Here is a 13,148-nt window from a genome sequence, read left to right on the forward strand (position 1 = left end):
CGCTTTCAAAATGGGTAGAAGGAATCGAAATATAAAATCAATAGTTTTGCAAATTTCTTTATTCCTTTACAATTTTATATGTCGTCTGCAATCTATTTCAATTTGAGATGGTTTAAATTTGCAATTTGGTTGAGAGGTAAATAACAAAATTGTTAAGCCTTTGAAATAGAATTGTGACTCTTATTATCCACCATACCTGGATTTTTAAAAAGTAGTTACGTTTAAGTTATTTTTAGAACTTTGTTTAGGATATTTATCCAAAAAAGGCAGTTGAATAAAAACTCATTTGTTGTTTTATGACAATTATTTTCTGTGAAATGTTGCTAACTTGACCTTGTATATGTATTAAGCTTTGTATTTATTCAACTTAAGGTAGTGCATAACCTTCCTTACTTTAGATTGAGATTTGTAAATTAGTGTAAAAATGTATTGGTTTTAAACCAAAATATGAATAAAGCACACAAATATTGAATGTAAAAAATGTGTTTATGTTATTCTATCCGTCTTTAGCTTTTAAATGATATATAGTTTGACCATATTGTACCACATTCAATGAAGAAAAACCAAAGCGAAGTTTTAATGAAATTTATCCCCCCCCCCCCCCATGAACCTTAAAGGGATCTTTTCATGCTTTGGTAAATTGACAAAATTGAAAAAAGTTGTTTCAGATTCGCAAATTTTCGTAATAGTTATGATATTTGTGAGGAAACAGTAATACTGAACATTTACCATGGTCTAATATAGCCATTATATGCATCTTTTGACGATTTTAAAACCTAAAAATTATAAAGCGTTGCAACGCGAAACGATTGAATAATTTGGAAAGTTCTGTTTTTGTCGTTAAATTTTGTGAAACTACGAAGATTGCTTATATAACGTATAAAATACATCATGTATATGTACACGGCGGAATAGCTCAGTAGGCAAAAGCGTTTTTACTTCAGGACTCTGGCAGGGCTGCAGGGGTCACTGGTTCGAAACCTGGTCCGGGCAATGTTCTTTTCCTTTTTTTAATTTTATTCTTGATTTTTTACTGGAGCTTTTACGATCCAATGTTTACATTTATCGATATAAAGCATTTAATGAATAAGTTAAAAAATGCCAAAATCTGTGAAAAGGCCCCTTTAGGTGACGATTACGCAATATCCTGAATTTACGATCGCTTCGAGAGTCTTAGCGTAACAGTTACCTTATGCGAGAAAAGAAGCTTTGCTGTAGTATGTATAGTGACAATTACGCAATAACTTTTATTTAAGATCGCTTCGAGTGTCTAAGCGTTAATGTTTCCTTATGCGACAAAGAAGCTTTGCTGTAGTAGGTAAAGTGACCATTTCGCAATATCCTGAATTTACGATCGCTTCGAGTGTCTAAGCGTTACTGTTACCTTATACGACAAACAAGCCTTGCGATAGAAATCCCGTGTCACTACTAGTAAAAGTTCACAGTTTAACTCATGTTCATGGGCAAAAATAACGTTTATTCATGATCTGTTTTCTTTGCGTAAATGTATCAATAATTATACTATGAGAAAAACTACAAAACATATGTTTGTCCATAAAAGTACTGACATTGTGCTTTTGTAACAAAGAGGATTACATGGTAATAGTGGGATCATTTCAAAATTTAGTTATAACTCATCTGTCCTACAATACCAGCAGAAATGACGCCTGTAAGATGATTTTGGTCTGTCATCATAATACAGAACATGCGTTAAGGACCTTAAACGATAAGTATTAGCTGTTGAGTGTTTCTAGCAATATTCAAAACAAACACAATGAACAGAATATTGATATCATTAGTAGTCCAAATATGGCAATAATTACGTGTAAATGGCATCAGTGAAGAAACTCTTTTTTTCAGAAAACACACGAACTATTGTTGAAACATCGATAGTGTGTAGAATACTACTGTTTTTATTAACCTAACATTGCACTGGAAAATGATCAAATACAATTGTTCTACACCGGGATCTAAGTATCAAGATTTTTACAAAGATTCGACGTTTATATTGATCAACTGGTTGAAACAAGCAAGAGAACTGTGAAGTGCTTCTACCTGACACTGTGTCATCTAATGAGTGTGTGTTAAATGAACTCTCTGAAAGCAGCTCTTTGCCACAATTGCAGATACCAGTTGAAATTTTCTACAAAGTGTTAAGGTCATTAAGTTCAAATAGATTACGTAGGTCTGGTTTTATGCACACATTTGATCGAGATTGTGAAACCTTTCAGAACAAATCCACTATAATTATCTTAACCATGATTGATCCCAACCCGAAAGACGGCAATTGTATTTTTACAACACATGACTATGTATGTGGCGGAGCTATACAATAAATGTACCGTATTTTCAAAACAACGGTTATGAGTTTCGACCAGCCCCTGTTTCGAAAGGACACTTATATAATTGGATTACAAAGCCCATCCACCTTACTAATGAAAATAGTTCTCCGTCGTCGCTCGTTTCACACAGAGATGAGCTTTCAATGATGTATTATTATGTCTAGATAATTACTTAATGGGGTAATGCAAACGGCTTTTGCTTCAAATTCAGTTACACATGTGTTGTCTTTGAAAGCTATACACTTTGTGAAATAAGAGGTTATAGGCTGATTGACAATTCCCTTACAGTTCTTCGCGTAGAAAGACAGCGCGTTCCTATACGATAATGATAATACAGACAATATAAATATCCATTTATTCTCCAAAACTATTAAGTCTTGATCATGCACCAGATGATATTCGATAATTACCCAGAAAAATAGCCGCAGAGCTGCAGAAAGATGCTGATTGACAAAAGTAGGCATTATTGTATGACGATCGTGAAAATCTTCAACGGGTCGCTCAGTTTAAGCGAGTATGTACGATGTTATTACTTTTTTTTGAAAACATGATACAAATTGATAAATAAAACATTTCAAACTCGTCAATATTACTAATCTTATTCATAACTTGTGTCGCACGTTTATAGATTAAGTTTACAATAAGTTTGTAGTTATGGTGTGTATTTACCTTCTTCATTATTTTGACTAATTGTTTTATACTGGGATATTCTATGTTTTGTTCATACAATGCATGTATCACAGCACTTCTTCATAGGCCGAATGACATTCAACGGAGGCATCTGTGTCATATAAACATTCCTATTGTGTTATTTGTCAAATATAGAAATATAATTGTTAAAATACTTCGAATTATATTAAAGATGGGCCGATATTGGAACTTGAAAATCTTAACTTCCGAGTTCATGTCATAATAAATGATTGGAAAATTTGACTATTCAACCTTACCATTCTGACAGTTCATTTTATTAGGATGTCAAGTATTAAAACTTAGATTTGAAAAACGTAAAGTTATGTTAACATATCTAGATTTATTAGAAAATGAAATGACTAAATCCTACAACAACTTTTAAAGTTTTGCCCAAGGAATAGTCTTTTCTTTTGTAAGAGACAAAGGAATGATTTGACATACTTTAACATATCATGTATTTATTTAACAGGAAATAAAACTTTATTTTTGCAAAGCTGGACCACTGACAACGCTTTAAAAATGGTAGATATCTGCGCATAAGAATACGGTCAGACTTAAAAAAAAAGAAAACACGCTTAAACTGGAAATTCAAATACGTCTACATGTATTGATTGATATAACTGACTAATACAGTTTTAGTTATTGGTGTCAGATTTATTATTATTTTTGAAAATTCTTTGAACATTCATCTTGTATGTGTTTCTTGTAGATTGTGTTTATTATTCGCGATGCTTGATTAATATGTGTGCATGAGATGTTTGCAAATTACAAATGTTCAACAAATCCTTTAATTGACAAAATTATAAACACGTATATTCATAATTTAAAACAAACTGAAAACATGTCACTTTTAATTATGGAAGGAAATGTTCTTCACGAAGTTCTTCTGAAGTACTTGTCCTTGAAAAAAACTTTAAATTCAGTAAACGTGTATTTCTGAAAAGTCTAATTGCAAACAAAAAAAATACTGTTTTGAATAGTTTTAAATAATTATATAAGCGAGTAAATACAAAAAAATGCCTTAAATGTGTTTCAAATTCAGGACCTCTTGAAGAAAAAGCTTACGCGTTACCGCTGCACCATGCATGAATTTGTGCTTTACAGCTGATTATAAATTCTATGCTATTTGTTAACGTATTTTACGAGTGTTCGTTGAAAAGCGTTGTAAACGCTTTATTTTGTACCACTTTTAAACAATGGATTTCCTTACATGTTTGAGTATACTTCTCTTTCTGGAGTCGAATTTCGCTTGTTTTATAATTCAGTATATTTTTAGATATATGCCTATTTTAACGGTCATTGTTGCCAAACTGTGAACAAGCCCTTCAAAGCCATTGTTAAAATTAATTGATTTCATTCCCGTTAAATTCTACTTATATAAAAATGTTTAACATTAGAAATTTTTATTTTTTTAGATGTCTAACAATAACTGATCAATGGATCAACGTTTTGCGAATTCACCAATTTGTTGCAACAGTCCTCGTTACAACAATATTCAGAGTAGAAATCCTCTGTGTACACCAGCTTTTCCCTAAAATCGGTGCACGTGTCGTTATCAGAATAAGTTTGGTACCATCCGTTGAGGCATTCATCTTGGGTACCACATCTATTTGAAATATGTATATCTTATATTTTGTACAATTTATGAAATCAATTCAAACGATCCACGGGATTATCTGAAATCAAAGAATAAATTACCAAGTCTTAAGAACTCCAATATTTACAGAAAATAAGAAAACACAAATACTTAAATAAGATATGAATGTGTTTCCATTTTCTGCTCAACGGTCATTGACATTAACATTTTATTTAATTGCTCGTTTATAAATTGCATTTGCAAATAAAATTATAGAATAAACATAGTATTGCAAAAAAAAAAAAAATAATAATTAACAGGGGTTTGAATAATGACAGTATATTTGCCTTGTACACAACATTTTGAACAAATTATTTATATAACATATACATCATCAAATATTCATCTTCTATTTACTGTTCTGGAGGAATCTTCTGTGTTGATTAGTTCGTTGATGCAGAACTGTTTGTCTTCTGGACATTCCACCAACACGTACAGCTATTCGCAGATCAGTGGTGTCCCGCAACACACGTGACATTTTCCTGTGAAGAGAATCACCTTACACAAATCCAGCCATGGTAATGAAAATGAAATTATCAAGGATGTCAATGCATTTCTGGACGCTATCTCGGAACCATTTCACAAGTTGAAAAATGACAGGAATACAAAACTCATGCCCGCCTGATGTCCGATAAAGCGATTGTCGGTTATGTTAAGGCCATCAAAAGGCTTCTATGGGGAAAAGTAAGAACTAATCGGAGTAGATATTGATAATTCAAATAGAATAATTCAATCGATCATAAGAGGAGCTGCTGTAACAGCGCGGGCCCAGTTGTTCAAATGTGTTACCTTTGATTATATTAACTATGATTGAATTTTGGAGAAAATGTTATTTTTCTTTACCGGTATAAAGTTTTCTTTACAGATGCGATACATTTACTAAGCATTTTTTTTAATTTATGTGAGTTTGAAAATTAACCATGGTAAACGTTTTGAACAAGTAGATCCCGCTGATTGCTGTTTAAAAAGATAGTATGCTATTTCGACAGAGTACTTTAACTAATTACTACATTTTTTTTAAATTTAAATTCACATTTATCGAGCAAAACCTTTAAGTAGTTTACACTTAACATTTACTCGCGTTTACTTGATTTGATCTACATTGTATTTCCATTTGAATATTCAATAACTTAAAGAAATAAATATTAAAATTCCATGTCTAATACAAATAATCGCGAGATTGTCAATTGTTAATTATATCGAATTAATCACGCGCTAGGTATTTTTTTATTTACAAAATTGCATCGGCAAATATATCAATCAACGTCATAACTACCAGGTTATGAAGTTATTTTTAGAAAAGTGATGTATAATTACGATTGTGACATTGCATACGAATATTTCAGATAGGAGACTTTATACACACGTATGCTCAATTAAATATGAACAGATATGCATTGTTTTTATTAGCAATAAATGTTTTTGTCGCCAAAAGTCTTCTCACTCTATCAATGGTTTGATTTATAATAAGGTTGTTATGAAGCTTTAGTTCATTTTATAGATTTGATATACATGTATAATTCTACTAGTATAGATATATTCTGACTTACGTGATGTTTGTGCATATATTGGTTCTGTAGTAGTTGCGGAAGTTGAAGTAGTTGTTGGTAAACTTATAGATGTTCTTGCTTGTGAAGTGTTAGCAGTAGTTGTTGCAGCTGAAACATAAACGTGTTACTGTGCAATGCTTTGTGCCGATATATAACTTGCTACAAGAATAACCCCACGCCACACGATCATGAAAACACTATTTTCACATTTATGTAAAGAGATCAGCATTGTGTGGCCTGAGGATATTGGTTATAGATCGATATAAATAGTTTGACAGTTTTTATGTCGCCATTCTTTGAAAATAGAGCGATATATCAATATAATAGGATACTTTTCTCAGTTCCATAAGACTTTCTGCGAAAAACAAAACATAAAGTTCTATGTGTTAAATTGAATACTATTCATGTTTTTTACGAATACCAGATTTCAAATTTTAACTGAACGCTGTTGAATTATGATGAATGGCCGGTGATATTCATAAACAAAAGTAAATTCTTAAAATATATAAGGCTGGCGTGTACGAACCCTAATTAGACTTATTAATACCTTTTAATTGTAATTAATCAAACTAAAAGTTACCACATTATACGTTATTTAAATTATAAAACGACACACTATAAATATTAACGTTTTTTTTTAATCGCAATCCATCAATACGTTTAATGGAGTGATTTGTAAAGTGTGAACTAATTCGGCCGTCAGACTCGGACGATTTTAGTATCCATTAGTTTTTTTCTGTCAATAAAGCCTGTTTAAATGTATATCAAAGCTTTCACTGTGCAACAATTTAATTTTACAAGAATTAAAAAAAGCATAACAAATATCGATAATTTACACTATTTGACTGTGATATGACGTTTTATTTGACGTCATGGATATATTTTTACAGGAAGAATCTCCGATTTCATTAATATAAGAATTACTTAAAGCGCATAAAAATCGTTTGTTTCGGTTGACTATCAATATTTTATCCAAATCTGATAATGAAATGAATGATCGCATATAACATATTGTTTACTTTGTAATATAACGATTTCATTTTAATTTAATTTACGTTTGTAATAAAGCTGTTTAATCGCGTCCATTGGTTACTTCTTTGGAATTACCTATTGCGTTACATGTTTTGTTGAAATGACAAATCCACGCAAGATAATCACCTTTCCGGTTTTATCATGTCCTTTACGACTTTATTAATTTTCTCTGTTAATAAAAAAACATTTGATAAAAAGATTTGATAGTTATCATTTTGAACCATTATATATACAACTCGTTTATGTGATGTGTTAGTTAGCTCGCAAAAGACTCGAAATTTACGAAATTCTTTAACTAGTGGAATAGACTGTGGAATGAAATGAAAACTCGTGTCAAATCGTATTTGTATGCCTAGACATTTTCTGTTTCGTAAATACATGGTCGCAATAACGCAAAAATTATTCATAGAATATATTTTCGTACAAGTGATAGTTGATGTTGTTTTGGTTATTGTTGTTGTTTGCACTGGTGATGTGGGTAAAGTTGGCGATGGTGCAGGTGGTGCTGGCGTCGTGTTAGAAGCTGTTGTATATACTGATGTAGTATTAACTGTTGTGGGTGATGAAGTTGTAGTTGTTGGTGAGGTGATGCTGGCGTCGAAGTAGGTGTTGTTGATGTTTGAATAGTAGTACTGGTTGTAAAAGTTGTTAATGGCGTTGTTGGTTTTGTCGCTGTTGTTGTTATAACTACTATAGTACAATACGGTAGAATAAGAATGATAGTTGACAATTTCAAAATAGCATTGAAGCTGGCCAAATAGCTTTGTCAGCAATACAGTGAGTAAAAAGAGTAGTATATTTATTTTATCGTAGGTTTAATCAAGCTTTCCTTTCCGAGTACTTAATTTGTATCTCGATTTAAAAAAAAGCAATTGCATCGAAAATAAATTAGTATCGCCAATTCTTTAAAGTATGACTGATATATACATATCCAGATTTTATTTCACTTATGCATTCGTGTTAATTGTAGAATACAGACTAGTAGATATGCTACTCAAAACACCCCAAGAAACGAACGGTATTGCCTATTATGTAACGAATCAGATTTAGAAGATGAGTTCCACTTTGTATGTAAATGTACTCAATGTATCACTATCAGAAAGAAATATATAAAACCATTTTACTACCATATAAACCATCTGTGTATAAATTCCACCAATTAATAAATGGTAATAACACAAATGAGCTATTAATGTTAGCAAAATATGTAAAATATGCGTTAAAAGCAAGAAATACATTTTGAATACTGCTTTGTAGTATACATTTGGTTTTCCCCCTAAACACTGTAATACTGTACCAATACTTGTTATATCTCATCTTGTTAGGCATTTAATTAAATGTTATAACTTGTCATTAAGTAATATATAAATATATATGTAGTTTTTATGTATTGTAAACCTATATATAAACATAGCACAATGTTAAACAAAATGTTAAAAACGTGACATCATGTATGTATTTGTTATTGATGTATTTAGACGATGTACTCTGTACAAGTCTCAATCAAGTGTCTTGTCTTGTCTTGTCTTGTCTTGTATTAGTCTAGTAGGAACGGAGGTCCACAGTGCATGGTTGGAACCTTTGTTTTTAATATGCTGATGATGTTCTACATTGTCTTGGGTAAAATAAAATTTTGTTCCCAAGACAATGTTTATGCCCATGGGGTCTAAATAATAATAATAATAATAATAATAATAATAAAATCTTTATTTAAAGAAGATAGACTTGTTAAGAAATACATCAGATGAAATTCCATAATATGCAATTTATATAATACATTTCTTATTTTCAACAAGGTCTTCTAACAAGATACAATTTACAACAAATACATCATATTTCATCTTGAGCAATAAGAACAAAACATAAAGAATCATATATGCATACACATATAATGATATATATTATAATTAAAAACAAATGACAGACATAAAACTACAATAACCATTTATGCAAGAACAGTATTTAAACATTAATCTAATGTTATTTACTAAAACAACATGAAGCATGTTCAGTTTATTTCATAAAGTGTGGAAGAAAGATAAGCTTTTAATTTTTTCTTAAATGTAATTAAATTGTTTGTTTGACGTATAGATTGGGGTAACGAATTCCAAATTGTTTTGCTAGAAAATTCAAACGATTGTTTGAAATAGTTTGTTTTGGGTATTCGCACTAGCTTTAAATCCCCCTTTTCGCAAGATCGCAAGTTATAGTGAATATTTTGTGAAGGTGTCAAAAGGTGACGTATGTATGTTGGGGTTTGATTGTGAAATGCTTTAAATACAATAACTGACATGAAATAGTGATTACGCTGTTCGAAAGTCAACCATTTTAGATCTTTAAATAGTGTTTTTGAATTAGTGTTGTACCTTTTATTTAAAATATGTGCACCACAACGCTTTTGTATTTTGACTATTCTATTAATTTCCGTTTTGGCCGCTGAACCCCAGGTAACGCATGCGTAGTCGGATATAGGTGAGATATAACCATTATAGAAGAGCTTACGCATTTCAAGGGTTAAATATGGTTTTATTTTTTGCAAAAGAAACATTCGTGATGACAGTTTTGAACAAACGCTGTTAATGTGTAGTTTCCAAGATAGAGTATTGTCAATATAAAGGCCAAGAAGTTTTTGACAATTTACTGTTTTGATCACCGTATCTGAAATTTTAAGTTTTAGATCTATCATGTTTTGAGCTTTCCGTTTTGACCCTAATACCATACAAGTAGTTTTTAGTGGATTAATAATCATGTTATTAGTTTGGCACCAATCATTTACAATTGAAAGATTTGTTTGTAGCTTATTTTGAAGTGTTTGAATATTTGTTCCCACAGTGTGCAATGTTGTATCATCAGCATACATTGCAGAATCACATGTAAGATCTAGCGAAAGATCATTAACGTAAATAAGAAATAGAAGAGGTCCTAAAATAGATCCTTGGGGAACACCAGCAATGATGCTTTTACAAGTAGAGGTAGTGTTTTCTGCTTTGATAAACTGAAATCGATTGCGGAGATATGAAGAAAATAGGTCGCATGACCTATCATTAAAATGATAAAGTTTTAATTTGTGTAAAAGAACCCTATGGTCCACAAGATCAAATGCTTTTTTAAAATCCAAGAAAATTGTACCTACCAGATTTCCATTATCAATTTGTTTAAGCCATGAATCAACTATATTAATCAATGCTGTTTGACAAGAATGATATTTGCGAAAACCCGACTGGGTTTTGTTTAATAGACTTGTAGATTCTAGATATATATGCAATTGTTTAGCTATATGCTTTTAAAATATTTTAGATATAGTAGGTAAAAGTGATATTGGTCTATAATTATTGGGATCTTCTACCGATCCACCCTTATATAAAGGTATTACGTTTGCAATTTTAAGCATGTCGGGAAAAGTTCCATGTGATATACAGTTATTTATAAGAGCAGTGATTGGTTGTATAATGAAATCTTTGCAAAGTTTAATAATGCTGGGTCCTATACCATCAGCCCCAGCAGATTTGTTTGAATGAAGTTGATTAATTAAAGTACTAACTTCTGATGTGGTAATAAACTGAACAGAGAAATGCTTAGACTCTAGCTTAGCATCTAGATATGTTTTTAGTGAGTGGAAATCGTGTTCAGCAAATTTAGTCTTTTTAATAAGTTTCGAGATGTCAACAAAGTGATCATTAAGTGCATTAGCTACATTTGTTTTACCAGATATTATCCGATCATCCTTCCTTATTACATTTGGCAAAATAGAGGATTCTGTGTGTTCATTTGATGCTAATTTAATAGTTTTCCAGAGCGATTTCGCACTTGTTTTGTTTTGTACCGCATTCGAAAAATATTCTTTTTTAGCCATTTTGATTGCACTGTTACATTTATTACGCCACAACTTATATTGTGGCCAATTAGATTCACGTTTATATTTATCCTTTAAAGACCTTGCTTGTTTTACGTTTTCGTTGTACCAACCAGGTTGTTGTAATCTCTTCACTTTTTTATATTTGATAGGGGCATTCTTATTAAGGACTGAGTTTAATATGTTATAAAATACTTCAAATGCCTCATTAGCATCCGCTATTGTTTCAACCATATCAAAATTAGCATTTGCTAAGTCATTTTGAAAATTGATTTCATTAAATTTGTTAAAACATCTGTACTTAATAATTTTATGATCATCTGTTTTAACAATTTTACCTTTGACGCTTAATGTAGAAACTACTGGGTAATGGTCACTTATGCCTATTTTTGGTATGATTACCTCAGAAATGTTGTCATATTTTGAATACAAATGGTCTAATATTGATGATGAACGTTCCGTAACCCTTGTTGGAAAAGACACGTGTTGTTTTAAATTAAAATCAGTGATAAGTTTTTCCCATTTCTTATTGTTAAATATGTTTTGGCTTAAACAGTGAAAATTAAAATCCCCGGTTGAATACATATTACAATCTTCCATGTCTGCCTTATTTATCTGTAATTCAAATGAGTCAATCCAAGATTGAGGGCTATTTGGTGGGCGATAAACAAAGTTAATTAGATATGGTTTGTACTTTACAATGTTGATTTGTAGCCAAATAGATTCAATATCGTCACTTTCTAAATCATGTCTACGTACAAAAGAGATGCTATCTTTTATATAAACTAATATACCGCCTCCAGCAGAAATAGCCCTATCACGTCTTACACTGCTGTAACCGGAAATGGATATTGTATTTATCTCCGTTTTATCATTTAAAAATGTTTCACAAAAGCCTACTATATCTAAAGAACTATTTTCGTGTAAGTAAACACGAATTTCATCCAATTTAGGCAATAAATGTTGGATATTCAAATGCATAATATGCAAACCTTTATATGTAAATGGAATATAATAATCATTATTTATGTTACATTATAAAGTAGATGGCCGCCAAGATGGCCGACCAAAAACATAGGAAATACCGTTGACACAAACAACATATATTTCCATGATTTTAGTAAGTTTTTCAATTAAAGTTATTTTAACATATTATTATTATTAAACAAACAAGTGTGTTAGTGAAATATTAAACATTGTATAAAAATGACAATACCAATGAAATAACTTACAAAACATGTGTTATTGTGCTAATGACATATTTCAATTTGTACCTGAAAAACAGTTTAGATACAATTATCACTTTAACTACATTTATACACACTTATGATACTAAGGAATGTATATATATATAATATTTCATGTAAATATGAAAATATAATTGTGATTTGTAACACGAGAAAATTGGTGGGTTAAATGACAAATATAAAGAAAAAATGCTTTATGTGCATATTGATATATTTTGAGATATAGTAGGCTTGTTAACTTGTTATGTTTATGAATTTGGTATCTTTTTGATCCTTTTAAGTGAATTCAATTTGTTTTTAAACATAAAATTCATTTTTCTTAATTCTATTAGTGAAAATAAAGATATCAATTATCAACAAAGGGTATAACAATCTGTCTTATTGAGCCCTAGTAGTATCTGGGGATCACGCTGCATGATTCTAAGATTTTATTTGACAATGCTCATGAAATCTACATTTCTTGGGTAAAACACATTTTCCCCAAGAAACTTATTGATCGCATGGTGTCTACAGCAAAGATAAAATATAAAACAAAGACAAAATAAACGTTAAATTGGTACAAAAAAATGGTTCTTTTGCGTAGGACATTTTAAATTATTACCTGAAAAACTATTTGGGTGAACTTAACATGTCAACTGCATATATATATATATATCACAAAGAGACTTATTAATCAAATGATATATAATTTTATGCGAATATCATCCATGATAATTATTCCAAGAAAATAAAAATGGATTAGGTAAACGATTATCTGAAAAAAAAGTGCCTAATGTGCATGAAATATATTTTAAGATA

The sequence above is a fragment of the Dreissena polymorpha genome, chromosome 11, assembly GCF_020536995.1.
Source record: "Dreissena polymorpha isolate Duluth1 chromosome 11, UMN_Dpol_1.0, whole genome shotgun sequence".
In the NCBI taxonomy this organism is placed as follows: domain Eukaryota; kingdom Metazoa; phylum Mollusca; class Bivalvia; order Myida; family Dreissenidae; genus Dreissena; species Dreissena polymorpha.